The 22,610-nt window shown below is 39.4% G+C and overlaps 1 protein-coding gene and 1 pseudogene across 1 annotated transcript in view; both read left to right on the top strand.

Annotated features, from left to right (window-relative positions):
• The window catches only part of GLIS3 (GLIS family zinc finger 3), a 535,482-nt gene that overhangs the window by 202,200 nt on the left and 310,672 nt on the right, over positions 1 to 22,610 (top strand). The window lies entirely within an intron of this gene.
• On the top strand, positions 2,238 to 2,446 carry LOC143979972 (U2 spliceosomal RNA; annotated as a pseudogene).

Here is a 22,610-nt window from a genome sequence, read left to right as displayed (position 1 = left end):
GAGATGAGTTATTGTATTTAAATACATTTTTTCATGTAAACAATGCATTCATCTGAACAATTGTTAAGCAGGAATGTAAAAAGAGTCAAATACAGTACTCCCTCTAGTGACTAATCTACAAATCTCTATATTTAAGGCAATAAGAAAAATATGAAACACCAAAAATGTGGAGATATTAAAATAGCAACAAAAATTACAGGTAAACATTGCAATAGTCGGTTAACCACTTCAGCCCTGGAAGAATTAACCCCCTTCCTGACCAGAGTACTTTTTGCGATTTGGCACTGCGTCGTTTTAACTGACATTTGCGCGGTTGTGCGACGTGGCTCACAAACAAAATTGATGATCCTTTTTTCCCCACAAATAAAGCTTTCTTTTGTCAGCATTTGATCACCTCTGCGGTTTTTATTTTTGCGCTATAGACAAAAAAAGTGCGATAATTTTGCTATAATAAATATCCCCCAAAAATAAAAATAAACAAAAATATAAAAAAAACTTTTTTTCCTCAGTTTAGGCCAATACACATTCTTCTACATATTTTTGGTAAAAAAAATCGCAATAAGCATTTATTGATTGGTTTGCGCAAAAGTTATAGTGTTTACAAAATAGGGGATAGTTTTATGGCATTTTTATTAATTTTATTAATTATATATTTTTTTACTAGTAATGGCGGTGATCAGCGATTTTAATGGTGACTGCGACATTATAGCAGACACATCGGACATTTTTGACACATTTTTGGGACCATTGTCATTTATACAGCAATCAGTGCTGTACAAATGCACTGATTCCTGTGTAAATGACACTGGCAGTGAAGGGGTTAACCACTAGGGGGCAGTGTATGGGTCAAGTGTGCCCTGGGGAGTGTTTCTAACTGTGGGGGGGTGTGGCTACGTGTGACACGTCACTGATCTCTGCACAAGGCAGAACGGGGAGATGCCTGTTTACATTAGCATCTCCCCATTCTTCCTCCCCGTGAGGCGACCGTGGGTATTCCCGCGGCGATCAAGTCCGCAGGACCCGTCACCCGACTCACGGAGCTTGCCGCGGCCGCCTCTTAAAGGGCCACATACAGGTTAGTTTGCCTGTATGAGCCCTTCTGCCTACGTATATCGGCGTGAGGTGGTCGGTAATCGGTTACAATATGTGCTCACTAGTAATACTTTCCCTTTAAATATATGTACTATAATGCAGTTTTTCTATTTCTTAGACAAATTATATGCCCACTGATGTACCCTTGACTGGCAGCATCTAATCTGTGTCCTGATTGTCAAGGACATAACGCCAAGCTGTCTTGAATTGAGAATATTAATATAAATTTGCATGTTGTATATCCTGTGGATGTTACTAAATGCAGTCTGCAGTAGCTCTCTACCTGGCCAGTGTACCATAAACTTTTGATAGACAACACACAATTGTTAAAAAGCCACAGATTGTTTTTGTTTGAGCTTTAAAAATGAAATTCCACATTCTTGGTATATAGTATAATAAAGCTACTGCAGAGGTCCATAAACTTTCACTCCCCACTGCACAGAGCTGTACATCTTGTTTGACCAGTTGTTTGGTATTTGTAAATCTCAGATCATCCAATCAAAAGTTTTAAAAAACTGCATTTAATTGGTTATTTTTAATGGTGTATTATCATGTTTCTTCATTTTTAAAGATATGTGTGGGATTCAAGATAATCTTACACGTTACTATGTCTTTATTATTCCTATGTAATATCTTGAATGAAGCTGAGTCCTGATCTTTTTTGTGGTCATTAGCAAATCAATGTACTGCAGATTTGTAAAAAAGCTGACATTTTACAAATTGCTCTTATACCCTACAGCCAAACTGTAGCAGAGTTTACTGAAAGCATTCAGGCTAAAAGATAAATAAAATATCCAGGATTCCAATGATAAAATACATGTATATACATACCTCTGAATGAACCAGACTTTTAAAAATTCATGTGCTTTATGTTTCTGTTAAGCTCTGTGTTTTTTGTTTTGTTTTGTTTTTTTACGTATGATTCATTTAAGAGCTCTAACACATTTAAATTACTTTATAAGTATAACTGTTCCTTCTTTTGATGTAATTGCCAGACTTGATCCTAGTCTTTATGAACTGAGTTGGTGACTCTCACCTACCTTCCCCTCCTTTCCCAGGGGATCCTTGCATTCCTTCTCTAGTGTCCTTTAATTGGATGTGATGTTTTATGCACAGCCTCCTACACCCTCTACTCGCCAACTGTTATGGCTTCTTGGCCTTTTGGCTAAAATTAAGTGTAGTATCTGTTCTTATCAGTTGCTAGAGTAGGTGCTATGCTACTCCCACATGGGGAGGGCAGGTGCAAATCTGATGGTGTAATTGTAACTGGACAGTCAGTTTCGGTAGGGGCCACGTCGGCACTCTTTGGTGGCTGAGGCCGAGAGGCTATTTGAGCCCCTTCTGGCTAGGATTGGTGTGGCTGCTGTTCCTGTCAGCGTCCACTGGAGGAGCTGGCATCACCCTGAAGAGGTGGTGCAATGCAAATCTGGCGTGTTGATGGGGGCCTGGAAGGGCTAGTACCGGTAGAGGCTGCTTTATAGTCAGCAGCCCTCCCCGAGAAAATCTGGAAGGGCTCTCTATCTGGCAGGGATGGAGTGCCGCACTGGTCCAGCTATGGGTCAGACCTGAAAAGAAGTCCATGGTGTATATGCCCCTGGAGTGGCAGTCCAGGGGTGCCGTAAAATCACTGTGATTGAGGGTCACTTTGATTTATGGCACAGTGGTCACTGCACCATATCACACATATCACCCTGCCTCCTGGACCGGGACTTTTGGCTGGGACCGGAGGAATTTTTGATTCCTGGCCGGAATTTTTGATTCCTGTTCCACACAATGACCACTTTTCACTCTCCTCTCCACTTCCTTCTCCACACTTTCTTTAATGTAAGCCCCTATGTTTGTCACTTTTTATATTTTAATGTTTGTACGCTCTCATGGGGTCTCCCTTTGGGGGAGCCCCACCAAGTACTTGTTTCGGCAGTACTCTGTTTCGGCAGACCCTCCAAAGAAAGGGGTCAGTCTGGTTTGGGCCAGATGGACCAAATGTAAAGTACCCCAGTCCCTGTCTGGAGCCTAATGCCCTGGGGGATCAGGGCAAGGCCCTCTGATCTTAGAGGACTTGTGTACACCTTTTGCACGTTTTTTTGTTTCACTCTTTATGTGTGTTCACATTTTTTTGGCACTGGGTGAAGTTTTTCAGTGTGTTTCACATGCCATAGGCTTTAAAAAAAAACAAAAAAAACTAGTATACAGTACTAAATGTTGGCATATTGACAGCATGCCTATGGCATCACCAGAGCAATTATTGCTGTCTCAGTTTGGCTTAATGTGCTACATTAGTATCTGCAAAAAAAGTTTTGCTGGTTCACGTTAGTGAGCTTTAGCATTTTTCTTTTAATCCTGATCAGAGATCACTATCTTGGTTTAATCCTAGTCTAGCGTTGGATTTGCTTGCTTGTGTGCTGTCTAGACTTGCGCACAACGGTAAATTTCGTTTAGTTTTGGTTCGTTGTCATTCGTAAAATACATCATTTCGTTCTGTTATATTCGTTATGTTACGTTAATAAGTTTTCAGATAATTCGTTATTATTCGTAGAGTGTCAAATTCATTTGTTTGTACTCGTTGAAATTCGCTATTTATGTATGTATATACATTCGTGATAATGATTCATAGTTTGGAAAGTCGTTTGTTTATTAAATCTTTTAACACACACAATGACAACGTCTCTTCTCCTCGGCTCAAATACAATACAACACCCTTCTAACTCAGTTCTCAGGAATGCACTTTGCCAGTAATCCAACCTCCGGCACAAAATTAATTAGCTGATTGGACTATAAGATTTACTTTGAGCTGACCTTTTGTTTCATTAGATCTTTAAAGAATTACCGAATCATGTCGAATTAATTCGTTATATTTCTTTCGTATTCGTTGTTATTCGTTATTTTTTTATTCGGACACGAAACGAATTGCACAAGCCTACTGTCTGTTGTAATCTGCAGCCTAATTTTGTGACTACATCTGTCTATTATATGTCCTGGGCTTATGCCTACTTGATTGCTCAGCCCTTACCATATCCCCCTTTGAACTGTAACTTTGAATTATAACTTATTACTTTGGTTGATTCTTTGTCCAATGATCAGCTTTCACTAACATTATGAATCCACAATCGGGGAGCTGCTACAAAGTCAATTCCAATCCACTTTGTAGCAGGCAAAAGCAAAGACCAAGAACTCCTTAAATTGTACAATTTGATGTGAGTTTAAATCTATTAAAGTCTGTCTAGATAGTTGTCCCTGGGACAGGTGCCCGCATTGCAACATTTCCCTTTACCTGTTCTGGGGACAACTCTAAAATTTAGGATTTCCCCACATTTTCTTTCTCGGTAACAATAGTCACCATTTCAAATTGAGGGCTAAATCTTCACATACAGCTTATCTTAGTTCAAAAATATCAACACTCTATAGTTCGGCCTGAGGGTTTGATGGCCCGGCCGCTGAAGGGGGCCCACCAGCGCCACCTTCTGAAACTCTCAGGGCGTCACACTGGTCCAATGCCGGGGGACGTGTGACATCTATCAAGCGGGTCATTAGATGACAGTGGCCACCGGGTGTCACAGCAGGAGATCTGTGTGATCTGGCAACTCTCCTCACTAACCCCCATGCACTGATTAGGTTGCATTGAGGGGCACTGGTGGTGAGGCTACATTGAGGGGCACAGGTAGTGAGGTTGCATTTATGGGCACAGGTAGTGAGGCTGCATTCATGGCCATAGGTGGTGAGGCTGCATTCATGGTCACTAATGGTGAGGCTGAATTCATGGTCACTGGTGGTGAGGCTGAATTCATGGGAACTGGTGGTGAGGCTGCATTCATGGGCACAGGTGGTGAGGCTGCATTCATGGGCACAGGTGGTGAGGCTGTATTCATGGGCACTGGTGGTGAGGCTGCATTCCTGGGCACAGGTGGCAAGGCTGCATTCATGGACACAGGTGGTGAGGCTGCATTCATGGACACTGGTGGTGAGGCTGCATTCATGGGCACCGGTGGTGAGGCTGCATTTATGGACACCGGTGGTGAGGCTGCATTGATGGGCACTAATGAGGCTGCATTCATGGGCACTGGTGAGTCTAAATTTATAGGCACTGGCAAGGCTGCATTCATGGGCTCTGATGAGGTTGCATTGAGGGGTACTGGTGAGGCTGCCCTGGCGAACACTAGTAAAGGCTTCATTGAGGGGACACGGGTGAGGCTGCATTGATGGGCACTGGTGAGGCTGCATTGATGGGCACTGGTGAAGCTGCACTGGTGGGCACTGTTGAGGCTGCATTGAGGGGACACCTCTAAAAAAAATGCACTGATTACTGTATAAATGACACTGGCAGGGAAGGGGTTAACACTAGGCGATCAAGGGGTTTAATGTGTTCTCTGGGAGGTGTTTATAACTGTGGGGGGAGGGGACTGACTGGGAGTACAGAGAGATCGCTGTTCCTAATCAGTAGGAACAGACCATCACTCTGAACTCCCCTGTCAGAATGGGGATCTGTTTGTTTACATTGACAGATCCCTGTTCTGGCTCTCTGTGGAGCGATCATGGGTGTTCAGTGGACATGTGCATCTACTCCCCTGCCGCACCACGGGCGCCCGCTGTAGCTGTTAAAGGGACCACCATACAGCTACGGCGATTTGCGGGAATGAGCCGATCTGCAGCCTAATGGCTGGTCGGCAGGCAGCTAAACTTGCAGTAATGCACAGAACTATATGGTGTTAAACTTGCAGTAATGCACAGAACTATATGGTGTTAAACTTACAGTAACGCATAGAACCATATGGCGTTAAACTTGCAGTAACGCAATGAAATATACAGAGTTAAACATGCAGTAACGCGCAGAACTATATGGCGTTAAACTTGCAGTGACGCATAGAACTATATGGCGTTAAACTTGCAGTAACGCAATGAAATATACAACGTTAAACTTGCAGTAACGTACAGAACTATACGGTGTTAAACTTGCAGTAACACACAGAACTATATGGCATTAAATTTGCAGTAAAGCACAGAAATATATGGCGTAAAACTTGCAGTAATGCAATGAAATATACAACGTTAAACTTGCAGTAACGCAATGAAATATACAACGTTAAACTTGCAGTAACGCACAGAACTATAGGGGATTAAACTTGCAGTAACGCACAGAACTATATGGCGTTAAACTTGCAGTAACACAATAAATAATACTGTGTTAAACAGTCACTACACTCACACTGACTGAACTATCCCTACAGTCACACGATTGTAAAGATGAATTGTCGCACTACACTCACAATGACTGAACTATCCCTGCATTCACAATAATGTAAAGCTAAATGGTCACACTGAACTATCCCTAGATGCACACTAAACTGATATTCTACACTGACAATCAGAATAGCACACTATATAGCACACTAACTGTCTAATAGCACTGAACAGAACCCTGTTTTATCTCTCTCCACACCACTATCACAGAACAAATGGTCGCTATGGAAAGAATACTTTTATAGTGTGGGGCATGATTAAGAGCAATGAGCCTTGATTGGATACAGTCATTATGACAGCATTCAATCATGGCTCTGACAGTGCTCTGTGCCCTGATTGGGCAACGCTTTCAATGCACTGTGTGGTGGTGCAGTGCATTGTAGTCATTTGGCGGGCCGAGCAAACAAACGACCTTATAATTTTTTTGGATAACGTCCGAACAGCCAGAGATCATGCTTGGGCCGAATCGTTTGCCCATTCCTAACCAGTAGGGGTGCACCGAATGGAAATTTTGGTGCCGAAACTGAAACCTAAAATGAAGGATGCACTAGGCCGAAAACCGAAACTGATACTGAAAATAAACAGTTTTTAAAAAATATTTATATTTTTATATACAATAGTATGATATTCGACTTTTTAATCAATATCATCTATTTAAATTAATATGAATTTATTGCTGGCTATTGTTGGCACCTTTGGTGCAAGAAAGGCTCAAGAAAATACAGTCTGCAGTCTCTAACCATCTCTTGTATCATGTCCCCAGTCTCTAACCATCTCTTGTATCATGTCCTTAGTCTCTAACCATCTCTTGTATCATGTCCTCAGTCTCTAACCATCTCTTGTATCATGTCCTCAGTCTCTAACCATCTCTTGTATCATGTCCCCAGTCTCTAACCATCTCTTGTATCATGTCCTCGGTCTCTAACCATCTCTTGTATCATGTCCTCAGTCTCTAACCATCTCTTGTATCATGTCCTCAGTCTCTAACCATCTCTTGTATCATGTCCCCAGTCTCTAACCATCTGATACAGGAGATGGTCAGAGACTGCAGACATGCTACAAGAGATGGTCAGTGACTGCAGACATAATAAAGGAGATGGTCAGAGTTTGCAGATATACAATAGGAGACGGTCAGAGACTGCAAATATACTACAAGAGATGGTCAGAGACTGCAGACATACTACATGAGATGGTCAGAGACTGCAGACATAGTGCCTGGATCAGAACGTCGATTGTGTTTCCACGAGCTGTGAATTTAATTGCCCAGGCTGCAGTACCAATATACCGCCTCCTGTGATCATGTCATGCTGATTACATTTTTGGATCAGCGTGTCGTCTGTCACAGGAGGCGGGACATTGTTACTGCGGCCTGTGCAATTCAGCTCTGTGATACACAGAGATCGCCGCTCTGTGGGAGGGAGGACTGGGATGAGCCAAAAAGATGCCCCCACAATGGGTGGCACCAGGGGACGGGGGCCTGCCCATGCCCCGCTCCATTTTTAGCTCCATTATCTACAATATTTCCCTATCGGCAATGTGCCGAAAACACAATTTTCAGCGGTTTATTTTCTGGCGCTGAAATTTCAGTGCATCCCTACTAACCAGTACATAAAAGTGAATGTAAACCCTTACATATACCCAGTGAAGTTAACAGCCTCAGACAATACACCGAGATGAAACAAATCCTCCTACATATGTTTTACTTGTATATCTGCTGTCTTCAGCTTTATATACTGTTTAGAAAGTGCACATCATGTTAAGAGATTTTCTCTTCCTAGTTAGCACTGCAGTGAAGCCTGGGCATACAGCCAAGTCATCTGATTGGAGGAAAGACACACGCCCCTTCTCTTCACAGGTATAGACTTTCAGCTCTGTTTGTTGAATCGTTCAGGACTGTTAATCTATTTATAACATTTTCCCCAACACAAAACTCAGACTGCTTTTATCATATGTGACGGAGAACTTGTCAGGAGTTATCAGGCTGATAACAGAAGATCAGAGCAGTGGACAGCTACGGGGCTTAGTGCTTTGAAGAGAGATAACAAAACTGCAGATATATGTACCCAGCTCAAATTTCATGAATCGGGTTTACATCCACTTTAAAATTTGCGAATCTTGCTTTATCCACTAAATGAACAAATTAATTTTCTCTTCTCCAATAACTCATCTAATCCTAATCCTAAACCTAATTCTAACCTTTTACACCAAAATTAACACTGGCAAAACTAACAATGCTAATATGATCTCAAACTGGAGGGTGGAAACTAGAATGTTATGCAAAGATATTATAGAGTATTTAGTGTTGCTCGTTACCAGCAACCAAAATGTATTTGAATAGAGGCCTAATGTAATCTTTTGCCCTAGTTATTGCTTGATTTCTTGTGTATGTTCTATAATTTTTAAATACTCTTTGGAAAGCTTGACTATTGATTAGTAATTTGTTATACAGAGTATCTGAAGTGCATTTTTTTGCATAAATAACATTGGGTTGATTTTGCTGTTTTTACCCTTGTTGTCTACTGTAAAGTGTGTTTTTCTGTGGAGATATTTTTTCTGCATGACAGACTAGCCTATGGGAGAGTACCTTCTTGACACAAATGCAGTGTAATAAAATATCGGCTATTTCAAATATTTAGGATGTTAATGTGACAATCAGGTAGCAAAATATGCTCAACTATCATAAACATCAGAAATATGTTCTTTGACTGTCCTATTTTTTCAGCTGTAAAAGAGGCATTTAGCTGCTGTATCAACTTATCTTTGCACTTACACTAGATGTTAATGGGCTACTGGCCAAAAGTTTTCAACCTGACTAAACAAAAATACCTCAGATGATGCTGGTCCAGGGTTGACTGTAGCCATAATTGCACCTTATTATTAGACAATTATTCTAGTTTTTTTATACCCGTAGGCCGGGTTTACATATATGAATTGAATGCGTTTTTCGTTGTATCCAATTCACATGACATATTGTATATTAGAAACCGAAGGGCACCTTTTTAGATATTGCATACTATAGTGTGCATCTAAGAAGAGAATGTACAATATGGGTAAGAATGGTCAGCAAAAAAGACAAAATGTGCCATTTGTGTGTACTTTTCCTTTTTTCTCCTCAACTGGGAACATATAGTTGCATTCAGTATCAAAATGGAAGAATCTCTGTTGCTCACATAACAAGAAACAATCTCCTCTTTTTCTGTAAACTCATAAGGCGATCCATTTAGATCTGCCTATAACCAGCTAGCACAAAAACTGGTACATTCTTGTTTTAATTCTTTCAGTTGTAACCGTGAATCTTGTCGGGGAATAAAGGGATGTCATCATGAAAATTTGCCCAGGGCAACCTAAACTTTAAATATAGTCCTGGTAATAACCCATGTGTTTGTCTTTCTTACTCATCTCTGTGTTTATTTTGGACTGTGCTTGATCAATTTCTTGGTGCCACTAGAGCAGGGGGTCTCACACTGATGGCCCTCCAGCTGTTGCAGAACTCCAAGTCCCATCATGCCTCTGCCTCTGGGAATCATGCTTGTAACTGTGAGCTGTGCAATGCCTCATGGGACTTGTAGTTTTGCAACAGCTGGAGGGCCACCCGTTTGAGACCCCTGCACTAGAGTGCTTGATCTAATTTTGTGCTGAATATTATCATGAAGCATTTAACGATATATAGTCTAATCTGTACATGGGTTGCTGTGTTTCAAAAAAGTGAAAAATGAATACCATATTTTCTGACATAGCCTATTGTTGTAACTTTAAACTATACGGAAAATAACAAAGGTTACCAAAGCCTAAAATACATCAATAAATATTACTAGGATTCCAAACTAACTCTAGCTATGTGCAGTAAATGCTTACACATTTTTTTTTCTTAAAATAAATTGCATTTGATTCAGTGCCATTGCAAATATAGATAAAAGAAAAAGCAAGCTGTAGACCTGGGAATGCAATCAAAGAAAACGTTTTCACATAATAAAAGTGTAAACACAAAAAATACATAGAAGTGGCTGTATGTCACCCTAAAAGGTACCAGTGATATCCATCACCTTACAACATACAAGAAACATAAGATAGAGCCCTAAACTAAATGAATATTCATTTTATTTTTGTTAAATTATATATTTTTAATGATTTTCAAAAGTTTGACAAGCATGACAAAACAAAAGGAAAAAGATTAATATGCTCATATGAACAATGTTGTCAATGAAAAGTGGTATAATCAAGCATTGCACATTCAAAGCACAAGTAAACCAGGGCTTTATAAAACAAAAAAGATAGCAAGAAATGATACCCGGTTAGGAGGTGTGCACTGAAGTCTACAAGGCAAGAGAAGGAATTCATTATAATGAATCCCAGTGCTCTTCACCTCCCCCCACCCCCCCCCCCCCCCCCCCCCAAAAAAAACAGTAAGGGATGGAAAAGAAACAGAAGGTAAAAAGAAGGATGAAAAAAAAAAACAAAAAAAAAAATGTAGGAATAAATTAATGGTTCCCATCTTTTAAGAAATGTAGCTATCTTGCCGTTTTGTCTAGCAGTCATTGTTTCATTACTGTTTGATTATGTTGTATTACTTGGGAGAGACCCGGTGCTTGCCTTCAGCAAAGGGGACAGTCTGGGTCTTCCATGCTTTCGCTTTAATGAACAGATGTATTCCTATTGGTCAACAAAGAGTTTTGTTTTGGTATTTGCTGTTTCCTGTCACATTCAAGAAGATACATAAATCGACCAGCCAAAGTAGTTCAACTAGCCTTCCTTAACCTGAAATAACACATCATTTATGTTAATATTATTATTATTATTATTATTATTAGGTACAATTATTTTACATGTTGACTTTGAAACCTGTACTGAGAGGCATATGAAGGCTGTCATTGCTTATTTGCTTCTATAAATGTCATTATTATGCATCTAAAGAGTTTGGCATCCTAGATAGAGAGTCTTCAATAACTCAAAATAATCAGGGCATTCCGATTTGGCCATATTATGGAGTCTGTACAGTGGTATGGAGGGACAAGCATAATTCTGTACCCATATGTCCTCCCTGTGTAGCTGTTCGTGTGCACACTCAGAAGCATGCAGCCGCACAATCTACAATTGCTGTATCTTCCCAACACAGCGGATCATGGATTGGGGTACAGAGCCACCATGGTTTTCCCTGTACCATGTGATTGCCGTGACTATTTAAGGGGATCACATTAACAGTAGTAAACAAAGGCTTCATGAAGCCTTCATGAAGAATTCATGAGGCTGTTGTAACTGCTGTGATCGCTATTATTGATCACAGTGAGCACAAGATGCAGTGCCAATCAATAAAAACACTTTTTAATGTACATTTTTAATCCACTGGATTCATAGCAAACCACTGGTAGCAGTGAATAGGAACATTATCCCTAATTATCTTTTTTTTTTTTTTTTCATATAAACGTTTATTAACCTCCCTGGCGGTACGATTATTTCAGATTTTAGGTGCTGAAAGCGGTACCATTAATTTGCATGGAAATTTGGCATTTATATTGTAGGCCTGTAATTCTTAGAAATAATTCACTTAAATCTGTCCAAACAAGAGTCTAATAGACATCCTGGGTATGATAAAATTTGAAATATGAAATCATAAATTATATATATATATATATATATATATATATATATATATATATATATATTAAAATAAATAACTATAAATAATTATAACAGATAATAATATAATAATAATACAAATTATTCAATAATGTAATCAAATCAAAAACACTGAAATATACTGAGTTGCAGAATTGTCGCTGTCATTACTTTTAGTGTTTGATGATGAATTTCCCCACAAATTACTATCGCTCAATTCTGCGAGTGATTCTATTTTATTATCGCTGTTTCTAGCTGGTCTATAAGCACTTTTGATGTAAACGGATATTTTTTGGTTGCTATGGACAATCTCCAGTTTCCTGGCATAAAGAACAGTATTTATAATATAAAACTGTATGCAGGACACTGGACAAACCACTAAGGACAAAGGGGATGTGTGATTATTTGATATAGTACTGTAATCTGTAAGATTACAGTATACTGTATCTAAACTGTGGTTTTTACTTTTTGAATTTGGCGCCGAACACCGTCCCCGTGCATCACAATGGTCGCAGGGAACGAAGCTCGGCGATGTGACAGATCGAGCGGAGGACGGCTCGGAGGTCACAGCAGGGAGACTTCACTGGATCCAGGGGACAAGTTAAGTAACCCATCCATGGATCCAGTGATGCAATCCCGAATCTGGCTCGGGAATACCGCTTATGGTATTTTAATCTTACCCCAAGCCAGACTTGGGAATACTGCCAGGGAGGCTACGAACAAAGTATTCATTCACAGTTTTTTTTTTTTAAATCAACAGGAGGTGATTGAACATCGTGAACATGTACAGAATTTAACTGGTGTAGCCTTACTCGCGAAAAAATAGCGTAACATAGGCTAGTCAAAAACCCAGAGATCCCCACAGTCCTCAGAGGTCTGTAGCCAGATATAAGCAGGACAGTCACTTTAATCACAGCCCTTGGGGTTTGGGGCTCATCGTAGAGGTGGCGCTTAGTTTACATGTGTGTATACATCTGTCTGTGTCTAAGTTGGTATGAACAGGTTGAGTCTTTCAAGTGGGGGGAGGCTGTTTGGTAGAGCGGTCTTGGCCATCTTGTTTGGTGTGGAGAGTAAGGGTAGCAGTCCATCACCTGAGCTAAAGCATTAATGGGGATGTGTATGTGGGCTGTCATCGACCAGGCAGGTGGGCAGGCACTAGAAAGTGGGGAGAAAACGGGGGGTAGAGGTGAAGGTCAGGAAAAGAGGGAGAGGGTAGAGAGAGAGATAAAAAAAGGGGGGGGGGGCTAATTATCAATACACAGTATCTGTACTATGTACTGTAATTCTGTTTTTTATGTGTTCATTTGACTGTATTCTGTATTACTTCCTAATATGTTTTTCTACTTTGATATACCATCTTATATTACACCCTGTTCTAACCCGTTGGATGCGTGATTCTACCTTGTCTGTTCGTTTTACTGCATGCAGTTATTTTGTGGACAGTTGGCAGTCTGAGTGGCTCTGTACTGTAAACACCAGTATCTATATACTGAAACGAATCAAGGTTCTTTAAAACATGATGATGAAATGGCAAGTCCAGGGCTGAAGTTATATTATTGTCTTGGTTCAGCCAGAGCCTCCCGTTGATACTTGGCCCCGGCTTAATGGAATATTAGAATAAATTCAGGTCACAGTCTTATAGTATGCTCTTTCTTTATTACTGTGCTTGCCAATGGGGATTTATATAGTCAGCCAACATTTTTTCATATACTGTGAAAGTAAGAAAATGAAAAGTTGTCAATTGCTGCAAAACGTGTACATAACACATTTTTTTTTAATTTCATGGTTACGGAGAACCCAGTCTTAAGAATTTGCACATTAATTCACCAGGACTGTGAACCATAAACACATCGGGTCTGCATTAAACTCCATTCTTATTTACACTAACCAGGCAAATAAAATTATGCCAATATTTAAATTTGTATTAGATTTACTTTAAGTTCATGTTCTTGTTTACAAATCTAGTGCAGTTCTGCACAGAAACCTATCTGCTTCCATGTTTTATTGTCAAAGCTTAATTAAACAAGCTGAAGTTAGAAGTTGATTGGCTACCATGTACAGCTGCACCGGATTTTGCACTCTCCAGTTTTCGTAATTCAACCCTTATCCTATGCATAACTCAAAGAAACTCTATTACTTACAGAAAAGCTGAATTTAAAATGAAAATATATAAATGTTTAAGGACCCGTTCACACCAGTTGCATTGGGACATCCCAGCACAGTCCTAAAGAAAGACAATTTACCTTGTTTATGATCAGCTCAGTTCACCCCACTGCTGTCCGGTGGTTATGCTGAAAAAAGTACAGCATGCAGTACTTATTTTCAGCACAATAAGATTCAACATAGTCTTTTGCATTATACGATGCTACAGCTAACAGAACTGAATGAAATGTCATTTTGTGACAGTCCATCAAAGTTAAAAAAAAAATAAAATAAATTTGCTGTGCGATAAGTTTTTTCCAGCGTATGAGTACTTCTTACCACACACTAGCAGCTGCGTTCTAACACAGCTATTGGTGTAAAAACGAGCCCTTGATGGTAATTATTTTTAAGTTCTTATTTACAAAGCATACTATCCCTAACTACATTTTTGGAGGCAAAATCATAAACTAAATTGTATCAGCTGATTAATTAGAAGGTGTTTTTTTTTAAAGCAGCAAACTACTGTATCTCTACATGAAAAGTTTTATCAGGTTAAGGTCAAATAAATTAATTGAATGCAGAAAATTTAAAAATAAATGTACACTTGCTGAGTTGGCAAATGTTTTTAGTGAACCAACCTTAACCTGGAATTAAACTAGTAGTTTTAAACATTTTCCAAGTATATTCTGTCAGCAGTGTTGTATTTTGCCATGTTTTATCCATTGTAAATTTAACTGTTTTTAAAAGAAAAAGGTACTTTTTAATGTTAACATGAGAACTTCGTAAATATGAATATATTTTATAATAATATTATTATTAATAATAATAATAATAATAATAATAATAATAATAATAATGTTGTAATGTATATATGACTGTTTTATTAAGTTAACTGAAAGTATTAGCTATTTTATAAACGAGCATATACAGTTTATCAGTTATATACTTGTGCTGATAAAGTCACAAAGAACAACATTGTAGTACAAAATGAGACAATTCAGCAATTGTTTTACTCTTTAAATTCATACTGCTTTTGCCAAGCAGTGGACAATTGACACATTTCATTTAAACCTCAAACACTTTTTCAGAAAACAGCCTATAAACTGCATAGAAGTTGTATACGATTAAACCTCCTTACCACCCTATGCCTTGATAGTGCAGATAATTACTTACTATGACAGTGTCTAGAGTGAATGTATAGTACATTGTAATGTTAATCTATATGCTAACAGATACATCAACATTTTTATTTTTGGAATTGATGCAAGACTGCATGCCCAGGTAAACGTGACATATCCTTTAATTACTTAACTTTTTCTGTGCTTGTGTTTTCTTTTACGTGCTGTTGTCAGCAATTTTCTTTGCTACTGTAATGAATTGCCTGTATGTGTAGGCTGAAGTTCCAGAGCAGTCCCATGTGTAGTTATTACATACATTTATGCTTAAATACTAGCAATTTATAGATTGTTCAAGTTGCCATATACTAATAAAATATTTTATTGTTTTAAAACAATTTGTGAAGAATATAAAAGAATTCTAATTCTTTTACCAGGGGGAGACAACCTATTTAGTTAATCTTAAGCGTTGATGTTTTTCAAAATCCATTATTTGTGACCCAGGCTTACCCTTATTGGTTAATAACTCATTTACTTAAAGGAGAATAAACCTACATACTTACCTACCTGCTGCAGCATTGGTTTGATGCTAGCGCTGTCCCCTTCCGACTCTAAGCCAGAGAACTGAGCGTTCACGCCATTCCTGGGCAACTCTGAACACAGAGTGATGACTGTTGTTCTCTGCCCCTCACTGGAGCACCGGGCAGGAGAATAGGCAGGAGTGTCTGGCTCAAGCTCTTAGCTTTGTGCTGAAAGGTAGATGATCAGGAATCTGGGCAGATTCCGACATTATTGTCAGGATACAGCTAGAGAAGGGAGCCGCTAATGATGTTGCTTTAGCCCGCTGTCATCTGATTTTGGGTCACAGGAGTGCCCAGAAGAGAAGTATGGCCATACCTCTCTTTTAGACCCCTTTCACAAGGAGATGCTTTACAGGCGTTTTTGCGTTAAAAAAAGTGCCTGTGCAGAAGAGGCGGTTTTTATTTTTAGCGCAAAAACGACTGTAAAGCGTCTGTAAACTGAATCTTTTGTAGCCCCAATGTGCTTTCACACTGGGCAGTGTGCTTGCAGGACAGGAAAAAAAGTCCTGCAAGAAGCAACTTTGGGGCAGTGGGGGAGCGGTGTATACACTGCTCCTCCACCTCCCCTGCCCATTGAAATGAATGGGTGCCACTTTTAAAGCACCTTAAAAGCGCTTTGCATTGTCACTGTGGGCATGCACAGCACATGTGCAAGCGGCGTGGTTTGACTGGCCGGGCAATCATTTGGGACCTGTGACGTGTCCCAGATGATTGCCGAGAGGGAGGGGGGAGAGCTGATATTCCTTCTGGCGCCGCGGTTTCCGCCCCCCCCCAAAAAAAAAGGACATGACACTTTCAATGAAAATGGTAAACAGGCCAAAAAGAAAGGGTGAAGCTCACTAAGACCCCTTTCACACTGGAGCCACGCCACATTAGCGGTAAAGTGCGGCTAATTTTAGTTGAGCTTTACCGTTGTTTTAACTGCACTTTTCAGCCGCTAGCGGGGTGCTTTTAACCCCTGCTAGCGGTTGAACAAAGGGTTACAGCACCCGTGTTGTGGTGCTGCTGAATGGCTTTGCAGGCACTTCGGCAGCGCTGCCCATTCATTTCAATGGGTAGGGCATTTTGGGGGCGGTGTATACAAACCACCCCAAATATGCTGCTTGCAGGACTTTTTTTCCCATCCCACAAGCGGCGCTTTTCAGGCATTTTACATGTGCTATTTTTAGCTCTAAAATACCTGAAAAACACATTCAGTGTGAAAAGGGGTCTAACAGGGGCACAGACAGCAATAAAAACCTAACAGGTTTTCTAATCCATCTCCACAATTCTTAATTGCACACCCATGCATCTGGCAAATACGGGTGCATTCGTGGTCACCAAAATGCAGTACCATGTGGTTTGGTATACCCTAAATTTAGAAAATTGTGCCTACCTTACTTTTTGCATGTTACCATGCATTTGGCAAACGTGGTGTGTGGTAATGGGCAAAAATGTGCATGCAAGTGCAACTTTTATGGTGTGACCACCCTCTTAATGTAAAATGTCAAACAAAAAACTGCACCACTCCAAACTAGTAAACAGCCTCTTTGGAAGTCCACTGGAACCAGGTGCAGGTTTAGAAGAGCTCATCTAGCGCAATATATATAGCAAAATCGAAGGAATAAGACCGCACTCAGCGGAAGTCCCACTGATAAGTTTATTGTGGTTGTAGTTACCGCCCCCGGTTGTAGACACATGTTACCATGTTAGAGCGGCATGACTCAAGGACAGGGACTATATCTACAATCTACTATACACAATAAACTTTATAGTGGGACTTCCATGGAGTGTGGTCTTTTCCTTCGATTTGGCCAATGTGATGTAATTCCAAAAGTCATTCTCAATCATTTAAATATGCAGTTTTCATTTAAACCAATCTGCAGGATATTGGCATCTCCCCACCCCATCAGCTGGTATAAAAAAATCACCTATCTAAATGCCCGCTCTACTTCAGTTACGCCATGGTCATGTGACGATCCCTTCCACACCTGATTGGATGAGTGAACTCATTACCTTATTCTTTAAGTTAAGTGACCATTTACTTGGTAGAGTGAAACCTCTCTTCTCCTTTAGTAATTTCAGCCCTGTAAATACAGATGGAATGTGAGCATAAGTCCATTACAGTTAAATCTTATATGCTAAAATTGTGTTAAATAAATTGTGTTTCAGACATGAAGATGATACTTTGAAACAGATTTATGATTTTGTAATAGTGACTCAGTTTTGCTGTCCATTTTACAAATGCTGGCTCTATGTATGAGACTTATAATGATATACCAATCCCCTCAAAGCGCTGACAGGTCCATCTGTTAGAGACGTAGATATTTACGTTAATGCGAGTTTACTTGGCCCTTGGAAACTCAATAAGCTACTTACAGCTACCAAAGTTTGTGAAGGCTCCACTACGATGGACTGTCAAGAGCCAACAAAATATTGGCCACTGAGTGAGGGGCCTCTCTGAAATGTAATTAAGTACTCTCTATTAAGTGAAGTCTTCTTGGCTTTGGTTTACTATAAAATAGAGCTGTATTATTCTTGTTTGGAAAGGTTTCTGCACTATATAGTAGAAATGAGTCTTGTATTTCCTAACAAAATGGAAGATTATTTCACAGAGATTTTGGACACATTTTTAACCAATCTTTTCTTGGCCGTGCATCCACTCAGTCCTCTTGAGGTGTTTAACCAATACTTTGTGCCTTTTTTTTAATAATTTCTGTGTTTTTCAGGACAGTTCTTAGTAAGCTCTAACTAACATTCAATGTCTCTCATATTAAACTTTTTTTTTTCAAGCAATAAACCATATGTGGTAAGATGTCATTACAAATCATTTAGAAAAGGAGCATATTATTAACAACAGCATATAGAAATGTGGCAAACTATAGCACATAAAACATATAACGATATAGAGAACACATAATTCATACTCGTGTAGCCTGGAATCTAAAGGTTATAAATACTCAGTCAGTAGGCTACAATGTACCATATTAAAACCAGCTTAGAAAGCCTAGACAAATAACAAAAATAATAAAAAATAGCTAATGTTCTATACTCATTATGGTTGTTTTTTTTTTCTAAATACAAAAATAAATTGACCCCTTCTCAGACATAATAAAATGAGTTTCTATCCAATGTAATTTTACTCCGTATACCACTACTCATCATACCTCTACATTGCACATGTGGTAGCTTGGTTAGGGCCCATTTACACCACTGTGTTACAATAACACACGTTAAAGTGCAATAATGCACATTACACATGTAGGGGCACTTCAGAATAGCTCCCTAATGCAACTTCGGAACACATGTTTGTGTGGCTGCAGCAGAGCACAATGCACAATGTCCTGTGCATTGCAATGTAATAAAATGCATCTTGCCCTATATATGTGCGTGTCGCTGTGCATTTTAAAATGAATGGGCAGTTTAATGCAGAGTGTTTCCTTTTAAGTTTACTTAAATATTGTGTGTGGGTCCTTATCCAGGGGAGAAATGGAGAGTCGGCAACATTACATTTTCAGTATAGCAAATGCAGTGTTATTAGTTGACTACAGGCATACCCCACTTTTAAGTACACAGTGGGGTTTATTTACTAAAGCTGGAAAGTGCACAATCAGGCTCACTTCTACATAGAAACCAATGAGCTTCCAGGTTTTATTACCAAAGCTTAATTGAACAAGCTGGGGTTAGAAGCTCATTGGTTTCTATGTAGAAGTGAGCCTGATTTTGCACTTTCCAGCTTTAGTAAATAAACGTGGGGTATGCCTGTACAGAATGTTAGGAGTTTATATGATATCTGGCTGGATTTATTAGTATTTTCTGTACTTTTTTATGTAGTGCAGCACTTTTAAAGAGATAAAATATGAAGAAATGTAATGCAGAGATATTTTTATTTTTTTATTTTACCCAGGTGTAGACTTTGGGGGGGTTACTAAAATTGGTGCACACAGAATCTGGTGAAGCTGTGCATAGTAACCAATCAGCCCCAGGGTTGAAGGCCCCTTTCACACAAGGTGGACTCCGTATGATCAGCGGGGCATCTATCTGCTGATCTCCCTGCGGTCTGAAGCAGATGACAGGGGCATGTCTACTCAGTTTATGCAGAGCGGACACAAGCAGAGCCGCTCTGCTCTATGGACTGGCGGGTGTAAACGTACTCTGCTATCCTGTCTGGTTACATCCGACTGCTCTCTGATCTGATCCACCTAGATAAAGTGGGATGGATCCCCTGCTGTTTTTTTTTTCATGGAGTGAATGGAGAGTCCAATCAGGTCTATCTGAAAAACTGACTGTGTGAAAGGTGCCTTCAGCTGGCCATACATTACACAATTTTCTTCATATTCCTTTGGATTTATCCTAAACTATGTAGTACAAGGACCTTCCTGATTGCATACAAATTGTTTTTTCGGTTTGACCTCATAATATGGTTTTGGTAAATCTAAAGAACATTTGTACAAGAATACTGTATATTAAAACTTATTGTCAAACTTAACCAAACAAGCTGAAGTTAGAAGCTGATTGGTTACCAGGCACAGTTGCATCAGATTCTGTGTGCACCCGTTTTAGTAAATCTCCCCCAATGTTTTTGTTTTCTGCTTTTGTATTATTTTGTTTATTATACACCCATTATGTAATTGTATTCAGAACTTTGCAATTAAAATGCAGCTCGAAACTATTTTGTAGCATTGTGCAAACAGAAGCTGTGATGGGGAATATACTTTTTGATGGCAATTGATACTATAGGTGTCTGTAGCTTTTATAACAGACCGATTATTAGCAGACTATATTATATGCTAAAACAAATTAGTTGTTCCTATCTTGTTGCTAATTTAAGCCACTGTATTTTTGCAGCTGTAATGTTTTGGGTCTTTATCTCACCTGCATTTTAAACAATAGACACTGCCTAAAAAAGCCTGCTTGATGATATTTGAAAATATTGGCTAAAGGGACAGTTTTCCTTGAATTATAGTTCTGAAAGAGCCCATCATTTTAGGCTTGAGCCCCATTCACTCTGCATTTAGCTTTTCAAAGGAGACTTGATCTGGAAAGCATAAACAACTTCAAATCAGATGAATTGAATTGTTGTATGCTTCCCCTAACCATCTTAAAGTGGATAAAGGATACAAGTAAGTCTGCTTAAATCCACTGCTTTTCCCCTCCTTCTACCCATTCTGTACACCGCTGGTAAAAAAGATCAGTGTGAATGCATTTTTTCAATCTGTTCTGGTCCGGCTCAGAAGCTCTGGCTCCACTTTGTCATGGAGCACTCAACAAAAAAGCTGAATTTCTGAGCCATGGCCTCTCCCCTGCAGCAGCCACTTTATGACACAGGGGAGCTGGAGTTGCCGCATCACTTGACTGCTCCAGAGCTGACTGAATTAGGGTATTTACACAGAACTAGCACTGTACAGTATATGTAGGAAGAGTGGAGAAGCAGAAGTTTTAAGCAGACATACAGTAAATATGGCCTTCACTTCCACTATAAGGTTATACTATGACACAAGTAATTCATGAGCACATTTACCAAGAAGTTTCATGTAAGTTAGTTGACAACCCTTTTATAGTTGCTACCATTATTTAGATTTGATTATTTAATGGAGCCAAGCCTTGATTTCTAATATTCAAATTCTACATAAAGCAAAGTAAATCTACTTTACACATGTCTTTCTTGGATTGCATATTTTACTAACTGTCTAGGTTATAGTTATTTTTCTGATATGTTTTAAGAGCTCAATATACAATAATGTGGGCATATCTTTGGAATCCCTTTATTCTAAGACCTTGTTGCTTTATGTGTAAGTTCATGCAAACAGATAATTTGTGCTTGAAATTCATATCTGTAAACAGTCTTAGCTACCAAAAAAATGTCAATCCTGGTCAGCCAATTGTCTAACCCAAACACCACTAACAGACACAATGCAAGAGGGGGACGTCTACATTAGGGGTGAACTGGTGACAACCCCAAGTATTGTCATGACGGCTAATTACAAAGTATAAATTACATGAAACTCGACATGTTTCGTGGGAAACCGCTTCTTCGGGAGCTTATATATAATTTCTCTGACACTGTTATGTAGGATTAAACCCAGTCGGCTTAGCTTTCCCATAATGTTCAAAATATATTTGTAGAGGTTTCTCTTATATGTATAATCAGTAAGGGCATAAATAGAACCTCTAGGTAGTACCTGAGAAGCACATTGGATAAAATCACAGATAAGTCGACCATATATAATGGATCACTCTTCAGTGCTATATAGGAGTGTCCATAGACTAATGTCCATTAATAGCATACACCTCTGCGGTTGTGTATAAACACTTTAAGTTGTGTGGTAACACATCACAAGCCAAACTGCAGGAGCACATATGGGGAGAGAGATACTGCTTCCTCTGTGCCACATCAGTGCTCATACATGCCCATCCATGCCACATCAGTGCTCATTCGTCCCACATCCGTTCTCGTCCGCTCCGCATCCCTGCCACATCAGTGCTCATCCTGATGGTGCTCCCTTGTTGGGCCTCTGTATGTGATCAGGCTGTGTAAAAGTCCCACACATGTGGTATCGCCATACTCAGGTGGAGTAGCAAAATGTATTTTGGGGTGTAGTTTTTGATATATACATGCTGTGTGTTAGAAATATCTAATAAATTGACCAATTAAAAAATAAAATGCGGTTTCGTTTTCTTTCCACATTTTCCAAAAACTTGTGGAAAAAAATGAGATGTTCAAAAGACTCATTATGGCTCCTAGATTATATGTTGGGGTGTTTGCTTTCCAAAATGGAGTCATTGCTTTTTTATTGTCCTGGTGCTCCAGGGCCTTCAAAAGTGTATTCGGTAGTCAAAAAATGAAATGTGT

This window comes from Lithobates pipiens, unplaced genomic scaffold, assembly GCF_037356315.1.
Source record: "Lithobates pipiens isolate NorthernLeopardFrog02 unplaced genomic scaffold, aLitPip1_a1.2 Scaffold_13, whole genome shotgun sequence".
Classification (NCBI taxonomy): Eukaryota; Metazoa; Chordata; class Amphibia; order Anura; family Ranidae; genus Lithobates; species Lithobates pipiens.
Note: the sequence above shows the minus strand (reverse complement) of the source record. Positions and strands in the feature narration are given on the sequence as shown.